Source organism: Aythya marila (genome assembly GCF_965140915.1).
Source record: "Aythya marila genome assembly, chromosome: 2".
Classification (NCBI taxonomy): Eukaryota; Metazoa; Chordata; class Aves; order Anseriformes; family Anatidae; genus Aythya; species Aythya marila.
Window position 1 is genome coordinate 64,574,358 of NC_139043.1, and position 21,459 is coordinate 64,595,816.

The 21,459-nt window shown below is 42.8% G+C and overlaps 1 protein-coding gene across 1 annotated transcript in view; it reads right to left on the reverse strand.

Annotated features, from left to right (window-relative positions):
• PHACTR1 (phosphatase and actin regulator 1) overlaps positions 1–21,459 on the reverse strand; it is a gene marked incomplete at its 5' end in the record, with an annotated part of 316,860 nt that overhangs the window by 186,644 nt on the left and 108,757 nt on the right. The gene's annotated exons all lie outside the window — the stretch shown is intronic.

A 21,459-nucleotide genomic window follows, 5' to 3' on the forward strand; every position in this document is an offset into this window, starting at 1 on the left:
AGGTCAGTTTTTCACTGAGCTGAGATCAGGTGGATGGAGTAGCAAAATACTTTAGAAATGATTATACTTTTATTTTTCTAAGGACTGAAAGAGACCAGAGGAATAACCTTTTCTGACCTCCTCTTTAAGAAGATTAAGTGTCAGAAGACATATACAGAAAGCACCTCACTCCAACCCCTCTGAGCTTCTAAGACAAAGAAAATACCCAGAACATCCAGATTGTTGGTTAGAAATATTTGTGCAAACAAATTTATTTTCTTCCTTTGAGCAAAGTCATGAACAAAAGCTTCTTTTTCTTTCTGGTATCAGAAGCCAGCAACCATTAACTGGAGAAAAATACATGTTTGAGCACTACCTGTGGGGAGATTTTGGAAATCCAGTCTGTGGGAGTGTCCTGCCTCTGGAATACATGTACCCAACAAAAGTGTAATTGAGCACTGTGCTGGCCAAGTTTGCTGTCATAAATAAATCCAAAGGGCTGGATCTGAAGTCAGTTGCAGGAGATACTGGATTTGACTCATACTCTTAACTCCAGACTTTGGATCCAGTCCCAGCAGTGAACTAAGGACTGGGGTATGTAGGTAGAGTTGTGAAATAAGCCTGCAGGCTCCTCTTCTGTCTTGCTCAGTTGGCTTCAATTACTTTAAGCAAAATCTACCTCCTAGTACTTCTTGTTATTTTCAGCTTGTGCCTCTTTTAAACTCCCAAGTATTTAAACTTTTCCTTTCAGGGTCATGTAGGGACTGCCTAGGAAAACACAATAAAATACTCATAAGTTGTCTCCACTATATCCAATATAATATCCAGCAGAAATAGTGACTTTCCATTGTAACACCCATCAGAGGGCCACCATGAAAGACTCACCTATGAAATGAATAATCACACTGCCACTTACAATAATTTACTATAGGAGTAAAGAAGAAAAAGTGAGAAACTAGTAAATTTTCCTTAAATTACTGTAAGGACATCAAAACTAATAATTGTTCAAAAGACCCTCTTCATCTATGAGCTACAGGTTGTGAAAAGGGTAGAAAAAATGTTGGAAGAGTAAAACTTGAGGGAACAGGCAGAAGAGATTGAATCGGCAATTATCAGTACTAAGGATAAAATGAACCTTTTGATCTTTTAGAACACATATCCAAACTTCATTCCAACTATGGTGTCTTTAATACATCTCTGCTTTCTAACTTTTCTGAGAAATGCTTTTGTTCTCTCATTTAACATTTGAGAGAGCACAAACTGCAGTACTAGTGCAGATGAAAAAAAACATTTGCACAGTTCAAAAATAATGTTGAAAAGAAACCACACAAATTTTTCCTCAGTAACTACAAAATCCTGGCACAAAACCAAGAGCTCACTTAAGATTAATGCAATGCAGATGATGCAATACATGCTGGAGGAATCAATTTTAGAAAGATGTCTTCCTCCCTTGTATTTGTGGACCATCTCAAGGACACAGAGCAGTCTTGTTTTTGGGAACCCCGCTGAATTAATGGAGAATGAGGTTCCTCTTTTGTCTTGCTCTAACATGTTCTCCTGTGGTCCACAGCCCTTTGAGACATACAACCTCACCCTTAGGTTGCATGCACCATGGTTCAGTTGTTGAAAGCCATACAGCTTTCCTCATCTGTTATGTACACTTACAGAGAGCACAGTACAGTCTACTGCTTTGTTTCTTTTGAAAATACTGTGGCCGAAAGCATTTATTGCTCTCACATCAGTAGGCCTGTGTTTATCACATCAAGGATCACCTCATGATTAGTATTGCACTTGGGAAAATGTCAAAGCCGGCTAACAGGACTAATACTCAGATTTCAGTTTGTCCATAAAACTACCTTGCAATGCAGTGAGAGCATCTTGCCTTCTACATCCTGAAAATCAGCAGTCTTTCTCCTTCTCTGATCTCAAATTTGAAAAACTAGCATCCCCACTCATTAAAGAAGAAAGTGCTCTCGTGTACCACAAAGGTTTTTGGTTTAAGTTCATACAAAATAAATAAATAAACAAATCTGAACTTAAACTGAACTCACAGAAAAAAAGCCACCTAGCTGAATTCAGCTGCAGATTTGATGTCTGATATGCCACAAATCAATGACAACACATATGAACCACTCTCAGAAGCATCAAAGAGGAAAGGTCACACCTCCACAGGGGGAGATGCTGTAGGAACCTCTCTGCAGAGATCTACATAGGATTTTATTCTACTCTGAACAGGGCTTTCACACAACCCAGAACTGTGTCATGACAGTAGCTGCTACAAACAGGTTAAAGCCCTTTGTGCACCAACCCTCTCACGTTGAATACCAATTTGTGACCAAAGAAAGGCACAATTATTAATGTTGAGACAAAGCAAACAAAACAATAAATTGAGCTCTGGAGAGCTACCATTTTTAAAAAACTTCACTAAAATACTTTTTTTTTTTCTTTTTATCCTTTTTTTTTTTAAAAAAAAAAAAAAAAAAAGAAAAAGATTTCCAACCAGTTGCTTGTGTGTGAACAACAATTTCTTGAGCAGTGTCCTTACTTCAGGGCAAGCAGGAATAGTACTACGATACTACGAATTGTTTCATGCTGTCAATGTGCAATCTGTGCATCTCTGTATTTGCTGGCCTTCCTTTAAAAAATGACTATGCAAGTTCAGCTAGCAAAGGAGCAACATCTCCTAGAGCACCAGTAACATCTCTGACCACAAAGATAAGGACTGGAGATATGGCCTTTGAGGTCTTGCTTAGAGAAGGTTTTTGACACACTTTCAAACATCCAGCCACAATATGAAAATGGGCTTGCAAATTCTTTAGAGAATTCCTTTAGGGACACTTGAAATACAAAAAAGAGGATTGGCTTACTTGTGCTTTTGGCAAAATGTGAATTAGTTTATGTATCCTACTCCCAGTGCCCATCATTTTCTATATATTCACTGTAGAGAGCCCACAGCTCCGTACTCTGCAGCCATGCCACCCCTGTGGTGGCTCCCTCCAAAGAGTCACCTCGCAGGAAAAAAATCAGGCTTCTGAATTCCTGTACTCATGTTATTGCCACAAGATCACTTTGTTACTAATAAAACAGATTCTCTTCTTAACAGCAGAAGTGACAGAAATTCCAAGGATGTGTGAATGCTGAAACTGTGAAATAGCAAATTATCATACCTGTGAGAGGAAAAACATACACAGAAAAAAAAAAAAAAAAAAGAAAGAAACCAAAACCAACAAACCTCTGCCTTTTCATTCAGGAAGAAATAAAAAGGAAGAAATAAAAATAAAGGTCTACAAAAGAAAACTACATCAAAAACAGTTCAGGTTCTGCGCTGTGTCTCAAAGACACACACAGTTGATTGCCCACTTAAGAAATAATGGAGGTTAAGGTACCTCCAGAGGAGATGGAGAGCTCACAGCATCAGAAACCTGACATTTTATCTTGAAATCTCCACAGCATTGCAGGCCATAGCCTTGCTCTCAGCAAGCCTTTTTGATCTTTTGGTCAGGTCTTCAGACAGAATCATTAGGACTTAATGCTTTATAGCCATGCACAGCAGCACCCGTATTTCAGGAAAGCCACCTTTCATGGCTGGCATGAAACACCTGGGCCTTAGCCTAAAGACGTGTTCTTCAGCAGTTTACACCATTCCGTCTTTGACTGCAAATCCCAGACCTTTCTAGCACTGAGCATCTTTAATACTGAAAGTCTTCCCTCAGCCAACAATTACCAAAACTGCAACTGAGTGAAGATTATTGGAATATCATCTCTGCCTCTTTCTACAATGTAAATATATTTCTGAGCAGAAACCCGTGGGAGAAAAAAAAAAAGGTAATTTTAATTTGTGGGGTTTCTTATGCATGTTTTTGTTGTGCCATGGGAGAAAAAACACAGTATTTCATTCTCACAGGCCCCAGTTCTCCCCAAAATAAGAAGCGTTAACAGTGATCCACATTAGTAAATGTGGGTTACTCAAGAAAAAGAGGATCATGGACCAGAATTTTGCTTGCTGTAGTGGGTTTACGTGGCAAGGTTTTGGGAGCAGGGGGCCATAGGGGTGGCTTTTGTGAGAAGGATCTAGAAGCTGCCCCGTGTTTGGTAAAGGCTTCACTGCTGACCAGAGCCAAGCCAGTAAGCGATGTTGTTCTGCGCCTCTGTGAGAGCATATTTAAGACAGGGAAAAAAAAACAACGCTGCCACACAGCAGCTGGGAGAGTGAGAGGAGTGAGGAACAGCCTTGCAGGCACCAAGGTCAGTGAAGAAGGAGGGGGAAAGGTGCTCCACGCGCTGGAGCAGAAGTCCCCTGTGGCCTGTGGTGAGGACCATGGTGAAGCAGGATGTCCCCCTGCAGCCCATGGAGTACCACGGTGGAGCAGGGTTCCACGCTGCAGCCCGTGGAGGAGACTACGGTGGAGCAGGTGGACCTGCACCGATGGAGGCTGCAGCCTGTGGAAGACCCCTGCCAGAGCAGATTCTGGGCCGGACCTGTAGCCCGTGGAGAGGAGACCACGCAGTAGCAGGTGACCTGGCAGGAGCTGCTGCCTGTGGGGGACCCGTGCTGGAGCAGTTTTCTCCTGAGGGATGGACCCCATGGTACGGAGCCATGTGGGAGCAGTGCTTGAAGAGCTGCTGCCTGTGGGAAGCCCATACCAGATCAGTTCATCAAGGACTGCATCCCGTGGGAGGGACCCCACAGCACAGGGGAAGAGACTGACCAAGAAGGAGCAGCGGAGAAGAAGCGCTGTAGGCTGACCATAACCCCCATTTCCCTGTTCCCCTGCGCTGCTCAGGGGGTGGAGGTGGAAAAGGGTGGATGGGGGGGAAGGTGCTTTTGGTTTCTTTCCTTTGTTTCTCACTTCTCTAACTTGTTAGTAATAAGCAATAAATCTTACTATCTCCCTATGCTGAGTCTGTTTTGCCCATCATGATAATTACTGTGTGATCTCCCTGTCCTTATCTCAACCCTTGAACCCTTTCCATCTTATTTTCTCTCCATTCGTATTTGAGGAGGGGGAGTGAGAAAGCAGTTGTGGTGGAGCTTGGCTGCCCACCCGAGTAAAACAACCACACTTACTCACACCTGTATCTCCTTTTCTACAGACATGCATAGGCATGCGACATCCCAGGTCCAGGAGGTGCACTTTTCTCTGTGCTCTTCATCCCCCCTAAGATGAGAGGACAACCTGTTGCCTCAGCAAGAGGTACCAGCAGAGGAGCTGCCCAGCTGGCAGCAGGGTAGCCAGCAGTCCCAGCTCCTTATAAAGTTGAGAAACCAGGCAAAGGAAAGCAGACAGATTTCCAGCAAGTATTCACTTCCTTTCTTGCCAGTTTTGAATTATTTCCAAAGGTTGCTATAATTCCAATGAGGCAGCATTACCAAGAAGAAAAAATAAACCATTTTGCTGGAGAGGTTCTTGCTGTTCGGTCATGAAGTCATGAACCTGGGATGCTTTCACTTTGTATTTCTTTTAACAAAAGCCATTTGGCCCACAGGCATGCCATCATGAACTGGTTATTCCATGTATAGAGAAAACCCAAAGTGGCTTTTTTTTCTTTTTTTGTTGGGGGAGGGGGGAGGATTGGGGGGGAAGATCATTCTATTTTATGTGTGCCCTCTGTCTAGGTGTAGAATTGTCTAACACAATTTCACAAGCATCTGAAAGTGACGCAATACAGCTTTTCCGTATATAAGACTACCTTACAATTTTTAGGTCTGATACCTTAATTCCTTTCCATGGCTAGAAGCAATTGCTATAAATTTTACTGCAATGTTCTGAATCCTGAGACTAAATCAGAAGGACTGTGAGACAGCAAACCTTAAAGCTGTCACTGGCTGGAAAATCTCCACCTAGCTCTGAGGGTACTGAGAAATACATTTTTAGCTCTATTACAAATGAGTGGGGTGACTTTGTGCAAGTCACTTTGACTTTCCCTCAGTAAGCACTTCCCTTCATCACCTCGTCCATATAGATTGTAAACTCTTCAAGGCAAAGACTGTACTTACACCAGGGCTACTTAAAGAGGCTATGGTTTGTCAATTACTACCTTTTATCATAATACTATTACTGCTATTAATAAGGACTGAAGACTGGTAACCAAATACTATTCTGAAGTACTTTAGGCATGATGATGCTATCCAACAGGTAAAGAAAACAGCTGTTTCTTGTTTTGTCTCACAGACCATGCAGACTCTGTGAAACTAATTTGCTATTGTGAATTCAGTTACAAATATGATAAAAGCCCTTTTAAAAATCATAAGCACATACTTCAGAATTTCATGGCAGTCTATTTTCAGGAAAGACTTTTCTTGAAATCCACTACACAACTCTTTCATGGAAAAGGCCAGATTGTGATTTTTAAGATTAACTCAATGCTTACTCAAATGTATGCATTTTGCCCATGAAGTTTCAGAAGTGAATGTCAAAAATGACCTCAGATGTCCAGTAAGTTTTCCCGAGTCTGTGAATAGTGCAATATTAGTACCAAGAGGTGTGACATGTCCAGATCACTTCCTCAAGAGATTATATCCGTGACTACAAAGCTGCTCTTAGAGACGCTACACAGGACAGCTGAAGAACAGGTACATTACTAGCAAAGGAAGCCAACAGGTCTTCAGGAGGTCTAGGCTACTTGTTCACACAGCTGCAGTCTAATCTTAGACACAGAATGTGCTCCTTGTCCTCTGAACCTCTTGTGGGGAGGGCAGTAGCCCTCAAGCACATTCCCTATGTCCAAGTAACAATCGGATTACACCCCAACAGCCTTAGAGCATCAACACACCTCAAACCTGTTCAATGCGGAAAAGAATATGGCCCACACTGACTTGTGTGGCAAGTGTGTTGCTTCCACATGGTAAGTCAACAAACCTGTAATCCATTCATTTTCATTTGCAGCTAATCAAAACACAGAAAGAGCCTTTTTATTTTTATTTTTTCCTTTTTTTTTTTCTTTTCTTTTCTTCCCTTCCCTTTAAATTGATCAAGCTTATTTAGTATAACTGTAGTCTGGAAGATGTTAAGACATCATTATTTTGCTTTGATAATTGCTGAAACAAGTTATAAAAGCTTAAACCAAATATTTCAGTTGTCCAGGAAAGAACCTGTGTCAGGAAAGACCTGAGAAAGAACAATTGGCCCACAGCAGCTCTGTTTCAAGTATCCATTCAGCAAAATGAAATTAACTGATATAGGTACATTCCCTTTTATTTCGCCCACTATCTCTTATGCACACCTTTTCTGGCTTCTTATCACTGGAATAACTGGCATGAACTCTGGGTGCTTTGCAGATGAACCATACTCCAATTAACATTTTAGCTCAGAGATGTCTAATGGCTCTTCCTTCTTGTAAATTGAGTTTAAGTCCAAAATTTGACTTGGAGAATAATCATTTAGTTTTATGTGTGGTGATGTCAGAAGAAGAGATTTGCTCCACACTGAATCAAGAGCTCCAAAGTCTCATAATCCAGTAACAATAAAAAGACCTGAAAAAGCCTTCCTAGAAGTGAATGAATGTACAATGCTTGATTAAGTATGATGGTTTAAACCTAATTAAACCACTCATCACATTCCCCAGGGCCCATATCCTGTAAAGAATTCAATTGGACTTGGGTAAGTAAAAGAACTCACTTGCTTATATCTGTACATACTTTGCCTTTTATAAAATTCATGCTCTGCTAAATGCACCCACACTTGCATATTAGTTTTAAAAGGATACGGTGATGATAAATGTTTTTTAATAACAGAAAGTGAATTATTACTACCATTTATCTCTTGAATTATTTCCATAGTGAACTCTTTCCTTCTTGCAAAAACAGTTTAGTGCTCGTAAAATATATGTTCCCAGTGGGTATACTAACCATCTGTTCTAGGACATGCTTACATGCAGGCAAATACCTGAATCTGCATTCTTGAATTTCATAAGTGATCAAATATTATAAAAGCAATGAGAAATTTCAAGTAGTTAGATTGCATCTATGAGTTTCTTCTAGGTGAACTGTGCTGGAATACAACATGAGTAGAAATGTATACAACATACTGTAACTGTACTGCAATCACAAGAATGACAGAATATCCCAAGTTGAAAGGGACCCACAAGGATCCTTGAGTCCAACTCCTGGCTCCACACAGGATCACACAAAAATCAAACTATGCTTGAGAGAGCCATCCAAATGCTTCCTGAACTCTGTCAGGCTTGCTGCTGTCACCACTTCCCCGGGGAGAGTGCTCCAGTGCCTGATTACCCTTTTCCTCATATACAATCCATAAAAATAGGCTTGGTGCATCTGTGTGTTTTCCACCAAAGATGCTAATAAGTAATGTGATTCTATTTCTGTCCTTAACATATATTTGTTTCTTCCTACCACATAAAAATGTATGATTTGTGAAGAGACTTGCAGCCTTTTTTATTTCTCTGATCTTGAACCTCTGATCAGATGCATAAACCTGGGTACAAACCATCTCTTTCTATATACCTTGGTCAATAAGCATGAAGTGATTTTTCATCTGTACAGAACAGGTGTTTTCTAGTGTTCTATTGTCATTCATTAGAAGTAGTACTTATGATTATTTTATACATTTGAATGACTTAGAGACCCAGCACAGAGACCTCATTTCTTTAGACTTTCAGCCATCAGACTTCACACTAGCAGCAGTACGGCAGTGCTTATTGCACTGTCCGTGGCACTGAAACTACATTTGTACATTTATGTATGATTGGACTCACTTGTGCAGTCCATTCACATGCTTCATGACCAATATACACGGACAATCTTGTTTGTACATATATCTACAAATGTCTGCGCAAAGCTATAAACTAGCTAGTAACTTCTCATCTAAATACACTTAGAATCTCAAGCCATTGCTGTTCTTTGGCTTTCTATGAATCTCAGTGATACTTATTATTTACCTTCAACAAGTACAGAAATTCTGTATCATTATCACATGCTTCTTACTCACTGGATTGACGTTAAATTCTTAGCAATATTCACACAGAGGATCACAGAGGATGATGTTATTGAACAGATGTTGCCCCCTAGCAGATATTAAAAAATTACAAGCTATGCATTTCAAGAAACAGTTTTTGCGTAGAAAAATCCACTAAGTTCACAGAGCGCTTAAGATACCGCTTGTGGAAGACTGCTAATAAGAAACACTATCTCATGAATAATGTCTCCAAAGATCTTATAGCATATGCTCAAGACAAGACAGAAACTACCGTCACAAACATTTTAGGCAGGCGCTATAGGAGATGTAACCATCTTTTATAGGAATCCAAACTTCTGCTTACACAGCAAGTTATATTTTTTTTGCTGAGGCGATCGGCTCCGGGGCAGACGTGTTCTGCAGCGGAGCAGGGGACCGAGGCGGGCAGGGCTTTTTGTCCGGCATCGAGGCCACTCGGGGGAGCCGCCGGGACCCGGCAGTCCTCGCGAGGGAGGCTGACGAGGCGCGGGCGGAGCCAGCAGCGCCCCCTCCCAGGCTGTTTAAAAGTTGCCCCTAGGGAGCGCGGCGAACAGGACGGGCAAACAGGGCGTGGCGCGGCAGTTCGCGCGGGCAGGGCGAGCGGGGGGCCCATCGTCGCTCTGTTGCAGCTGCCTCTCCCTTCGGTGCTTGTAACCTGCTTGCGTAGAACCTGACCATGGTATCAACCAGGCAGAAAACCGTGGCCTCCACATCTCGTGCGGCATCTCCAGCCACGGTCACCAGCGTGGCTACTCAGACGGAGGGCTCGGGGAAACACGCAGCCGTCCAGGTCCTGGGCTGCAGAGTGTGCCCCAGCCTTCTGTCGGTTTCCGACAGCAGTGGTGGGTGTGCCTGTGGGAGGTGTGCCCAGGTTGAAGAACTGCTCAGCCAGGTAGCGGAGCTCCAGGAGGAGATGAACAGGCTCAGGAGCATTAGGGAATCAGAGATGGAAATTGACCGGTGGAGGTGCACTCTACCCTCTCTGAGGCAGGCTCACGAGCCTGCCACAGCACAGACGTCTCCTGTTATGCAGAAGACGGAGGTTCCCTCCTCCTGCCAGGCAGCGGGAGGAGACCTAGATCAAGGGGGGGAATGGAGGCAGGTGCCTATTCGGGGTGGTAGGCGAGCCCTCTCTCTGCCCACCTCACCTTCTCATCTACCCTTAAATAATCGATATGAAGGACTAGAACAAGACAATCTGAATGACAAAGTAGATAAAAACCCGTCCCAGTTGGAGGGGGTGCCTAAGACAAGGCGACCTACACATCGCATTGCCACATCATCCTTCAAAAAAGAAAGAAGGGCTATTGTTATGGGGGGCTCCCTTCTGAAAGGGACAGAGGGACCGATATGCCGACCGGACCCAACCCGCAGAGAAGTCTGTTGCCTCCCTGGGGCTCAGGTGAGAGACTTTGCCAAGAAAGTCAAGCGCCTGGTACGGCCCACTGACTACTACCCACTACTGGTCTTTCAGGCTGGTAGCGATGAAGTAGCAATGAGAAGTCCGAAGGCGATCAAAAGAGACTTTAGGGATTTGGGGCGACTACTTAGAGGATCAGGGGCGCAGGTTGTGTTTGCCTCTGTCCTTCCGATAGGGGGGATCGAAGCTGAAAGGCGTGCTGTTCACATAAACTCGTGGCTTCGAGACTGGTGTGACCGGCAGAACTTTGGGTTCTTTGATCACGGGAAGGTCTATGCTACACCAGGCCTGATGGCACCGGATGGGATGCGCCTCTCTCGGAGAGGGGTAAGGATCTTTGGTCAGGAGTTGGCAGGGCTGATAGATAGGGCTTTAAACTAGAGTCGAAGGGGGAAGGGGCTAAAACCAGGCACGCCGGTGAAGACCTAAGGGATGGTACGCTAGAATCAGAGGGGCTGTGTGCCAGTGAGGTCCTTCGGTCAGATCCACAAGGTGCTGAGTGTAAGGAGACGCACCTGAAGTGCTTCTACACGAACGCACGCAGTATGAGGAATAAAATGGATGAGCTAGAAGTCCTGGCCTAGTCCCGCAACTACGACATCATCGGCATAAGCGAAACCTGGTGGGATGAGTCCTGTGACTGGGGTGTTGCAATAGATGGTTACAGGCTCTTCAGGAGGGACAGGCAGGGTAGGCGAGGTGGTGGGGTGGCGATGTATGTGAAGCAGGGGCTGGACTGTGTGGAACTTCAGGTCGGCAATGGCAAAGTTGAGAGCCTCTGGGTAAGGATCAAGGGACGGACGAATAAAGGGGATGTCGTTGTGGGAGTCTATTACAGACCACCTGGCCAGGATGATAGCGCCGATAAATTATTCTTTACAGAACTAAGAGAGGCCTCGAGATTAACTCCCCTTGTCCTTATGGGGGCTTCAACTTGCCAGACGTTAACTGGGAGTGCCACATGGCTGACACGAGCAAGTCTAGGAGGTTCATGAAGCACCTAGATGATAACTTCTTGGTGCAGGTGCTAACGGAGCCAACTAGGAAAGGTGCCCTCCTAGACCTGTTGCTAGGAAACAGAGAGGGTCTGGTGGGAGATGTGGTGATTGGTGGCCGCCTTGGTCATAGCGACCATGAAATGGTTGAGTTCAAAATTTACGGTGACAGAAGGAAAAGTGCCACCAAAACCTCATCTCTAGATACGGGGAAAGCGGACTTCAGGCTGCTCAGGGAACTAGTCAGCAAGGTCCCCTGGGAAACTGCTCTTGAAGGCCTCGATGTCCACCAGTGCTGGTCATTCTTTAAGCGATGCCTCCTAGAAACACAAGAACAGGCAATTCCTAAATATCGCAAGTCAGGCAGGCGGGGCAGGAGGCCGGCATGGCTGACCAGGAACATTCTAATGAAGATTAGGCAGAAACAGAGAGTGTTTCACTAGTGGAAGGAGGGCCAGGTGCCATGGAAAGAATACAGGGATGATGTTCGTGTTTGTAGGGAGAAAATTCGTGTGGCCAAAGCACACCTAGAGTTGAAGCTGGCTGTGTCTGTGAGAGAAAATAAAAAGGGTTTTTTTAGATATGTGAATGGAAAAAGGAGAACTAAAGAATACATAGGGCCGCTCCTTGATAGGGAAGGTCTCCTCACAGACAATGACATAGGCAAAGCAGAGACGCTTAAAGCCTTCTTTGCCTCTGTCCTCAATGCCGATGATGGGCTTCGGGACCCAGGGTGCCCTGAGCTGGAGGACCGGGATGGTGGGGATGACAAACTCCCAACCGACCCTGAACGTGTGCGGGATTTGCTACTCCACCTGGATCCCTACAAGTCCATGGGTCCGGATGGGATTCATCCCCGGGTGCTGAAAGAGCTGGCGGACGTCATCGCGGAACCTCTCTCAATTATTTTTCAACGATCCTGGGAATTTGGAGAGGTCCCGGTAGACTGGAAGCTGGCAAATGTTGTGCTGATTTTCAAGAAGGGTCAGAAAGAAGACCCTAGCAATTACAGGCCTGTCAGTCTCACGTCAGTGCCTGGTAAAATCATGGAGAAGATGGTTCTCGAACTTATTGAGGCGCACCTGGGGGACAAAGCAGTCATTGGTCCCAGCCAGCATGGGTTTGTGAAGGGTAGGTCCTGCCTAACTAACCTGATTTCCTTTTATGATAAGATCACCCGTATGGTGGACCAAGGGAAACCAGCTGATGGGATTTTTTTGGACTTCAGCAAGGCTTTTGACACGGTTTCCCATAGGATCCTACTGGACAAAATGTCCACCATACAGCTAAATAAAAACATCATACGATGGGTGAGCAATTGGCTAACGGGCAGGGCCCAAAGGGTTATGGTAAATGGGGCTGCGTCAGGCTGGCGGGCGGACACCAGTGGGGTCCCTCAAGGCTCCATTTTAGGGCCGGTACTTTTCAATATTTTTATAAACGATCTGGATGTAGGAATAGAAGGTATTTTGAGCAAGTTTGCTGATGACACCAAACTTGGAGGAGTTGTGGACTCGAATGAGGGTGGAAAGGCCTTGCAGAGGGATCTGGATAGGTTGGAGAGCTGGGCGATCACCAACCGCATGAAGTCCAATAAGAGCAAGTGCCGGGTCCTGCACCTGGGACGGGGAAACCCTGGCTGCACGTACAGACTGGGCGATGAGACGCTGGAGAGCAGCCTAGAAGAGAGGGATCTGGGGGTCGTGGTAGACAGCAAGTTGAATATGAGCCAGCAGTGTGCCCTGGCAGCCAGGAGGGCCAACCGTGTCCTGGGGTGCATCAAGCACGGCATCGCTAGTAGGTCAAGGGAGGTGATTGTCCCGCTCTACTCTGCGCTGGTGCGGCCTCACCTCGAGTACTGTGTGCAGTTCTGGGCACCACAGTATAAAAAGGACATGAAAATGTTGGAGAGTGTCCAGAGGAGGGCTACGAAGATGGTGAAAGGCCTGGAGGGGAAGACGTACGAAGAACGGCTGAGGTCACTGGGCGTGTTCAGCCTGGAGAAGAGGAGGCTGAGGGGAGACCTCATCACAGTCTACAACTTCCTCGTAAGGGGGTGTTGAGAGGCAGGAGACCTTTTCTCCATTAACACCAGTGACAGGACCCGCGGGAACGGGGTTAAGCTGAGGCAGGGGAAATTTAGGCTTGACATCAGGAGGGGGTTCTTCACAGAGAGGGTGGTTGCACACTGGAACAGGCTCCCCAGGGAAGTGGTCACTGCACCGAGCCTGTCTGAATTTAAGAAGAGATTGGACTGTGCACTTAGTCACATGGTCTGAACTTTTGGGTAGACCTGTGTGGTGTCAAGAGTTGGACTTGATGATCCTTAAGGCTCCCTTCCAACTCAGGATATTCTATGATTCTATGATTCTATATGTATGAAGAGAGCTGGCTGTATAGACTTGGGCAGTTCCAGATTCTCAGTGTAGCCAACTTGCAGTGCTTTTGTAACTCTCCCATAGGCTGACAGCTTTATGGAAGTCCCAACTCATGGAAGCAGGCAATCACATCAGAACCAGACTTTTTGGAGAAAAAAGAAAGTGGAGAAAAATTCAACCCTGTGCAGATACAGACTGTGCAGATAACCCTGAAAATGTGGGCCCTCACATCTCAAACTACAGAATGAAAACAGAAAACACTACACATTTAATTTAAAATTACCCCAGGAACTTTTAGTGTGCTTTTGGGAATGTCCCATGACTTTAAGCTCTTCATTTTGTCACTACTATTGCAATCATTAGAGTGCTCTGGTAACTGCAAGCCTGAGACTCACAATGGAAGTAATGTAGCAGAAAAGAGGAAAGGGAAAACCGGGACAGCAAAGAAAGGAGATGAACACCTTATCATTTTTGAATCCTAACTAGAAGATGGAGAGAAGAGTATTCTACCTTGCAGAATTTCCCAAAGTTATTTTAGTGAATGTTTAATAATTTTATTTTCACATATAATATCAACTTCTTGAAAATTACTTTGGAAAGATGTCATAGCTGAAAGGAATATAACACTTTGAATTTGCATCTTTCTTTCCTGCCTCTCCCAATTCCAACTACCCATTTAACTGATTTTTTTTTTTTTTGAAATTGTTACCAGATTTTAATTATTGGTCAATATTTATTTTGTGGCAGCATTAATGAGCTTCAAACCTTCCATGATTGTTTAATTTTCCAGCATGCTGCATTTAATGGAAAACACACAGAAACAAATTGCAATGAAGAACTTGCATTGCCTCTCGCCACCAGATGTCAGTGCAATATAAATGATACGGAGCACCAGCACCAAACCACACAGAACTGGGTAATAACCCCTCAAGGTTTGAAATGTCACTGTCAACACTAAAAACAACCATGGCTCACACTGCAAGCAAGCCCCCCTTTGCTTCATGTGGAGATGGTGCTGTGTTTGCCAATGTTTTGCTGTTTTCTTTGGCTAAGATTAGCCTACTTCGCTCCTTTGAATTTTCAGTTCAGCTTCCAACATTAGTATAAGATGGTATTAATTCAAGGATATCTGTTTATCTTTCCAACCTCCAAGAAGCCTACTCTGGCAGTGAAAGAAAACACTACTTCCCTTCCCTGAGCAAGGGGAAGACCATCCAGCACGCTCCATTGGTGGGAGGCACTCTGAATACTGCACAGACAGAGCTGGCAGACACAGAAAGATCATTAAAAAAAAAAAAAAAAGATCTGTTTAGTTCCCAAATGCTAAGTTTATTCTCCCTGTTGGGCCCAGAACATCCCAGGAAGCCTCTTTCCTGTCCACTGCTGGGAGGATTGACACTGTAACACAAGGGTCTGTATGCTTCTAATGAAAACACCCTTAAGAGAAAAGGTATAAAACTATCCAAACACGCAAACAATTTGCCCAGGAAGACCCCAGCAGAGCTGTTTCCTGTGCTTCATGGCTCTGCAAAGGACACTGCCCCCCTGGCCCTACCTTCACCACAGGGTACAGGATGAAAACAGGCCTTTCTGCAGCCAGCCTTAGCAACAGGTGGCCTGCAGTAGCATTTACATACTTTCATACACCTAAATTGACATTTCTGATGCATGGAAGAATATCTGATATCCTCTGCATCAAGCTTTTCAGCAGTTTCTCCAAATGAAGCGTTTGCTTCCACTGAGAAGCTCTTTTCTATGTACACTGAATATCAAGACATTTTTTATTTAATAAGCCTCTCAGCTTTTAAGCAATAAAATGCATTGTTAATAACTATAATAATGCTATTAATAAGGCTTGAATTCACAAGGATGAATACAGTACAGAGAATATATTACTGGGAGAGATTACTACGCTAACATACTAGACTAAACCAAAATCATTCTGGATGTACACATAGCTGAATAACCTTGGAAATCTGACTATCCCTTCTTGACTATGTATCCGACTATCCCAAGGGAAGCTACTGTTGAACTCAGAGTGATTTTTTAAAATTTATATTTAAATTGCTACAAAATTATGAAGCTTTCTTAACTGATAATCATTCCTCCAATCTACTAATTATTCCAACTCCACAATACACAGAGTATTTTATAGTCTGATACTCCTAGATTGCTTTCATGTTCAATTACTTATAATTATACAAACAAGCCTAAAATTGATGATCCATGCATATAATTACAGATCCTGCAACTCAGCATAAGCAAATAAAGGAAACCACACTTATTATGACAAAACAGTTCCTAGTAGTCAGGCACTGCAAATTTAATTGTAAATGGTAGATACTATTACATAATTAGTAACAAAACTGTTATTTCATTATAATTAAACCATATTGTGGGCACTGGAGCTCACTTTCAGAGCCATCTTTTTGCATGTTATTGTGAAAGAGCCCTAGAAATTTCAGAAGCTGAACATATAAACACTTTTCTTCCTTAAATATTGTTAAAAATATTGTGACAAAAGGATGTGCAAAAAAGGTGTTCATAAAGTGACTACTTATGGCATCTGCACTAACATAATTGTTTTCAGAAATCCATTTGAGACACTCCTGTTATTCTGTCCATTTACTAAACTGACAGAAGAGGGACAAATTTGCACTAATGAAGATCAAAAGAACTAACCATATACCATGTTGTCTTCCTCAGAAATGCAGCTGCATTTTCTAATGGAGACATTACCTCAATAAGTGATAAAATGAGACTACTGAAGGGGACTTAAAATCGTGACAAGTGAAGGAACTGAATGGATACTGAGAAGGCACACATACATGATAAAATCACAGAACACTCGTGAGGAAATAAATCCAAGTTCAATGAAACCCATCACAGATGTCTTCACACTGATTGTTTCCTTAAGAGAATTTATTTTCACTGATATAAACACTTCCTGGGCTATGACTTACAGTCTTCTGGGAAAGAAAACACTCACAATAGAAAGGTTTAACAATTGTGACTTGATTCATAAGACCTAATAAGACGTGGTACGAGCAATATACTGAGTAGTCCTGACAACATTAATATCTTTTCACATAGCATCCTTTCACATTTACGTTTTAACTTGCACATTTTTAAGTCCCATTGGCTTTAATGGTACATGATCAGAACCCATGCATGAGAAATTGTCTTGATTAAATCTTATTTTCTGGATCATTAAAGCATCCAGAAACTAACTGATCCTTTCTTTTGCTACATTATCAAGCTTTCAGATAAGAAAAAAAAATGTTTTTAAGCTTAAATGTTCAGTCCCAAATTACTTATTATGGGGATAGACATACTTTTCTTTTATCCAAGCAGAACAGTAGCAGAAATTAGAATCCCATTTACCTAACTCATCTGCTAATGAAAAATAATATATACCTCTTTGTAGCTTCTCATGGCTGCTATGTAGGTAATTCTTTAAAACAACGGCTCTCACTTCACAATGTAGATTTCATTTTTAACTTTTTTTTTTTTTCTTCTGCATTCTTGAAAAGCAATTGCCTTATTCAGACATCTGTCATGAAATACCCAAGGACAGGGCTAGATGTTCGCAGATGAGAGAAAGCCTGTTTCTGCCCTGAGAAACATTTGAAGGGGCTTGCTGGCTTTCAATGAAATGCAGAACTGAGCTGAAGGAAAACAAAGTAGACAGTAGTGACCTAAGGAGAGACCAAAACAGAAGATGCTAAAAAGGCATCTGCCTCTCCCAGCTCATTAGCTCTGCCCAGTATGAGACATGCTCAATAGAGCACTACAAAGAGCAGCTATACAGACTGTCAAGTGTGCATGCAGACAGACCTAAGTTCAAGGTAACGAGAGTTTTGCAAGGGAGATTCCTCCAACAGGTGGTATGATCAGGCACCAAGCAAGCTTAGTGTTCAATAGGTCATTGCTTTAAACCTACTCAAATTTGGTTAGGCTGCAAATCCAAGAAAAATCTTATTTTCTAATGGCTGAGTATATCTCAGAGTTTGGTTACATTCAAAAGATGATTCCTGCCAGTTAAAGTATGATAATGGAGCAGCTGAACTAATACAATGGCTTTCCGCTGCCAAAACTCATCCATCTCTCCTCTTCCTCCTTTCCCCTGGAGGCAGCTCACTCATGCTGCTTCCCTTGTGTGGCTCATTACCCTGGAAAAATTAGTGCTACAAGAACAAAAATTAATAGTTTGTGAATAGCCAAGTCAGCAGAAAGGAAGAGGGCAGAACCTCATGGCTGAGAGCAGGCAATAAGGAGGTGTGGGAATGCTGATTTAGTGGAAAAGAATCATTAAGTAACCTCAGCTGTACCATGAAACGTCCCTCTGCTGTATGATGGTCTGCCCAGCTTTATCTGCAAAAAAAGAATAGTTTCACTGCAAGACATTATATCACACCAGGACAAGCATCTGGCTAAGAAAGCAATCAATACACCCCTCATAAAAGAAGAAAAAGGAACAACACACATTGACAATAGATATAGTTGCACAATAACAGAAACTGATGGTGAGAAGGCCTGAAAAAATGGGGCTTAAGAACTGTCCAAAACAATGAACAATCCCTCTCACATGCAATGTCTAATTTGACCACAAGATGGAGGTGAAGTTTAAAAATTAAACTGAAATCTGAATTGCAGCATGAAATAGTACCAGCATACGATCATTGCCAATGCCATCTAATTGACAACTGAGGGTTATTATTAGCATGGGGATTTCTGATCTCCTTGCTCTCTGTTCAGAAGTCCAGGATGCAATCAGTACAAAGTAAGTACTGTACTGACATCTCACAGATGAATTTCATTTGGGGTGAAATAAAGGACCACAGTGTTGCGTCAGGAGTAGCCTTTGATTCTTGCCTTGGATTCTGGACTGATACAGCACAACAAGCTGTGACCTGTTATTTCCCCCGCCCCCTAGCTCAGGGCAATGATTATTCTTGAAAAATGATTAGTCCTGAAATAATGAAATGGTTGTAACACAAGAAAAGTGAAGATCTCCTGATTCGTGACTGTTTTAAATCTGTGTACTAGAAATGTCAAACTAGATCAGGAGTAAATAGTCATCCAGTTACCCCGCACAGAATTTGAGTTGAACACAATGAATATAGTTACTGTGTTCAACCCTGCAGAGCTGTGAATACCGATGCACCTTTAGCAAAGAGAACGGATCTGCAGGGGGAATAGGTTTCCCCTTTTTTGTATCCTTTATGTGTAAAATGGAAGTTTAATATTGGAGCTGCAGAGCAGGAGCAGCCCACAATGCTGTGAGTAGCTCTTTTATAAATGTTCAAAGATTTTTTTCTTAGCAAGGTTCCCTTATGCGTAGGTGAGTGGTAGTCATGCACATGTTGAACAGGCAGGGAAACTGAGGTACAGAAAAACTAAGGTTAAGGTCCTCTAATGCACAGGGGTGATTTCCCAACAATATACCATCTGTGTCTAAAACCATACAACCTGCAAGTGCTTCCCTAGTGTCACATCGTGCACCTGCACATATCCTGACTCTACGGTGGGATAAGACATACCTTGGTTCCTTGCATTTCCATGAGAAGGAAATCCAGGCATACAGGCTCTGATAATACCCAGCCATGTCCAGCATGGAAAGACCAAGAATCTAGCACATGCTATGTGTGATGGGATCCCACTACACTGTTTGGCACTAGCAGTGATGAGGAAGAATTAAGAAGAGATGATGTCAAGGCTTTTTCTAGGCATCGACCTACTCTTGCATACTTGGTGAATGCAAGTAACTAATGTGATATTCTGAATCTGAAAATTCTCCATTTTTCACTATAGTATCCCCTTTGTATTCAGCACAGAGGTCAGGCTGAATCATAGGCTACATATGCAGTGATTACTGGCATCCTTCTAGGTATACCATTGGTGTGTTAATATGTTGATCTTCCTGTTAACCATCATCTAGATGTACAAGAACTGGGATGCGTGAGTGGAAGTGTGGACTCTAACGGAGGATAGTCTGAAACCATGGGGATGTTTCCTGCAGGCTAGCAAATTTCATGTGGAAAAGGAAAGTCAAAGTCCTTTCCAGTACAGAGATGCAGGAAACAAAGTAGATTCTTCCCCTCACAATACATGAAGTGTCTTTCTGGTACATATTTACGGTCACTTTGCAAGTCCAAGATTATTCTGGTTCTCTAGAGAAGGCTGGACACAAAGCAGAGAAAGGATCTGTATGATGCCTGATGCTCATACTTTAAAATTTTTTTTACAAGATAACTTGGTTACATTTATTAAAACTCAGAGGCTGCAAAAACTGCAATATGCTTTGGAAACTGGGCAGAGAATTGTTTTCCTCATTGCAGTGAAACTGAGTAGCATAGCAATCAGATAAAGTTCCTTTGGGCACACAGTTTTTCCTCTTGGGACAGCCAACTTGTAATTCTAAGTATTTTTCTAAGCCAGTGATACTGATGCCAGCAGAAAGTTGGTAAATAATTTCCTCACATAATTTCATTCCTACTATGTCTGGAAATCAACATAAAGAACAAATAGCTGGAAAGTCATAAAGGAGGACAATTCTTCTCATATTAAACACTTAATATGCATTTTTCCCCCAATAAAAATGGGCAGAGATGATTACTGGCACAAGAAACAGATGCTCTGAAACAATTTAAGTTTCTGGGTGCAGAATGGGGGATGTTGCTTTACAGTACCACTGATCAAGTAGGGAAGCCCTGAATAGTTGCAGAAAACAAAAAGGGCTCCCAGAATTGGGAACCAGACACCAAATTCTCATGTGGCTGTAAGACATCTTTACTGCCACACCTCAGATAGGAAAGGGTGCTCCTGTTTTTCTGATAAGAGATGACCACAGCTCCCCTGCTTATTTCCAGCATAAATGAGGTTGGGCTAGGGATTAGTTCTGAAGTCTAATCAGCCTGCCCCTGTATCCTCAGCACTCTCTGCTGCCTTACCTCTGTCCAAAGCCAGGGGTATCAACTCTTCTGAAGCCCTTTGGCAAGCACCACACTACTGCTGGCCACATGCAGAGTGATGCTCTGAGTGCTTGCAAGCTCATTTGTTTTATGGCCTTCCTTGGAATAGAAGTACACCACAGCACTGACAAAAGGTGAACTTCTTGCTAAAGGAGTCTGTTGTCTGCTATGTGAAACCACTGAAAACACTAATGACTACTCCCTTTTTCAGTAGAATGACTTTAAATGCTCATGCAGCTGCATCATCCTGTTAAAGTCGTGTTTACTACTACAAGATAGGCTCTCCTTCACTATTTAAAGCAAAATATGTGTTTTTGCATATAAGTGTGGGCAATACTACAGACCAACACGCATCAATTGTACTTCACAATAACCACCTTATTTGACATGCCTGCATCAGCCATCACTGACAGTGAAGAGAAAAAAAGGAAGTCTTTCCCCTTCACCCAATCCAATGCCTAATTAATGCATTTTAGTCTCTTGAAAACGTAATTATGCCTTGACAGAATACTGAGATTGAAGGTGTCTCAGGTAAGAAAGTCCCAAACTCTGAAGTGCTCCCTGTTGAGAAACCACTTGAAAGTCTGAGCTTAGTCTGAATCACCTCCAGTGCACATAAGGAAAGACCACAGGCTGCTTCCTTTTTTTTTTTTTTCTTTTAAAAACCAAAAACACAATAAAAAAGTGACCTTACAAGGATTCTGTTCAAAACTTGGACTTAAACTTTAAGTTGGGTCTTCTATAATTCATTTTCCCATT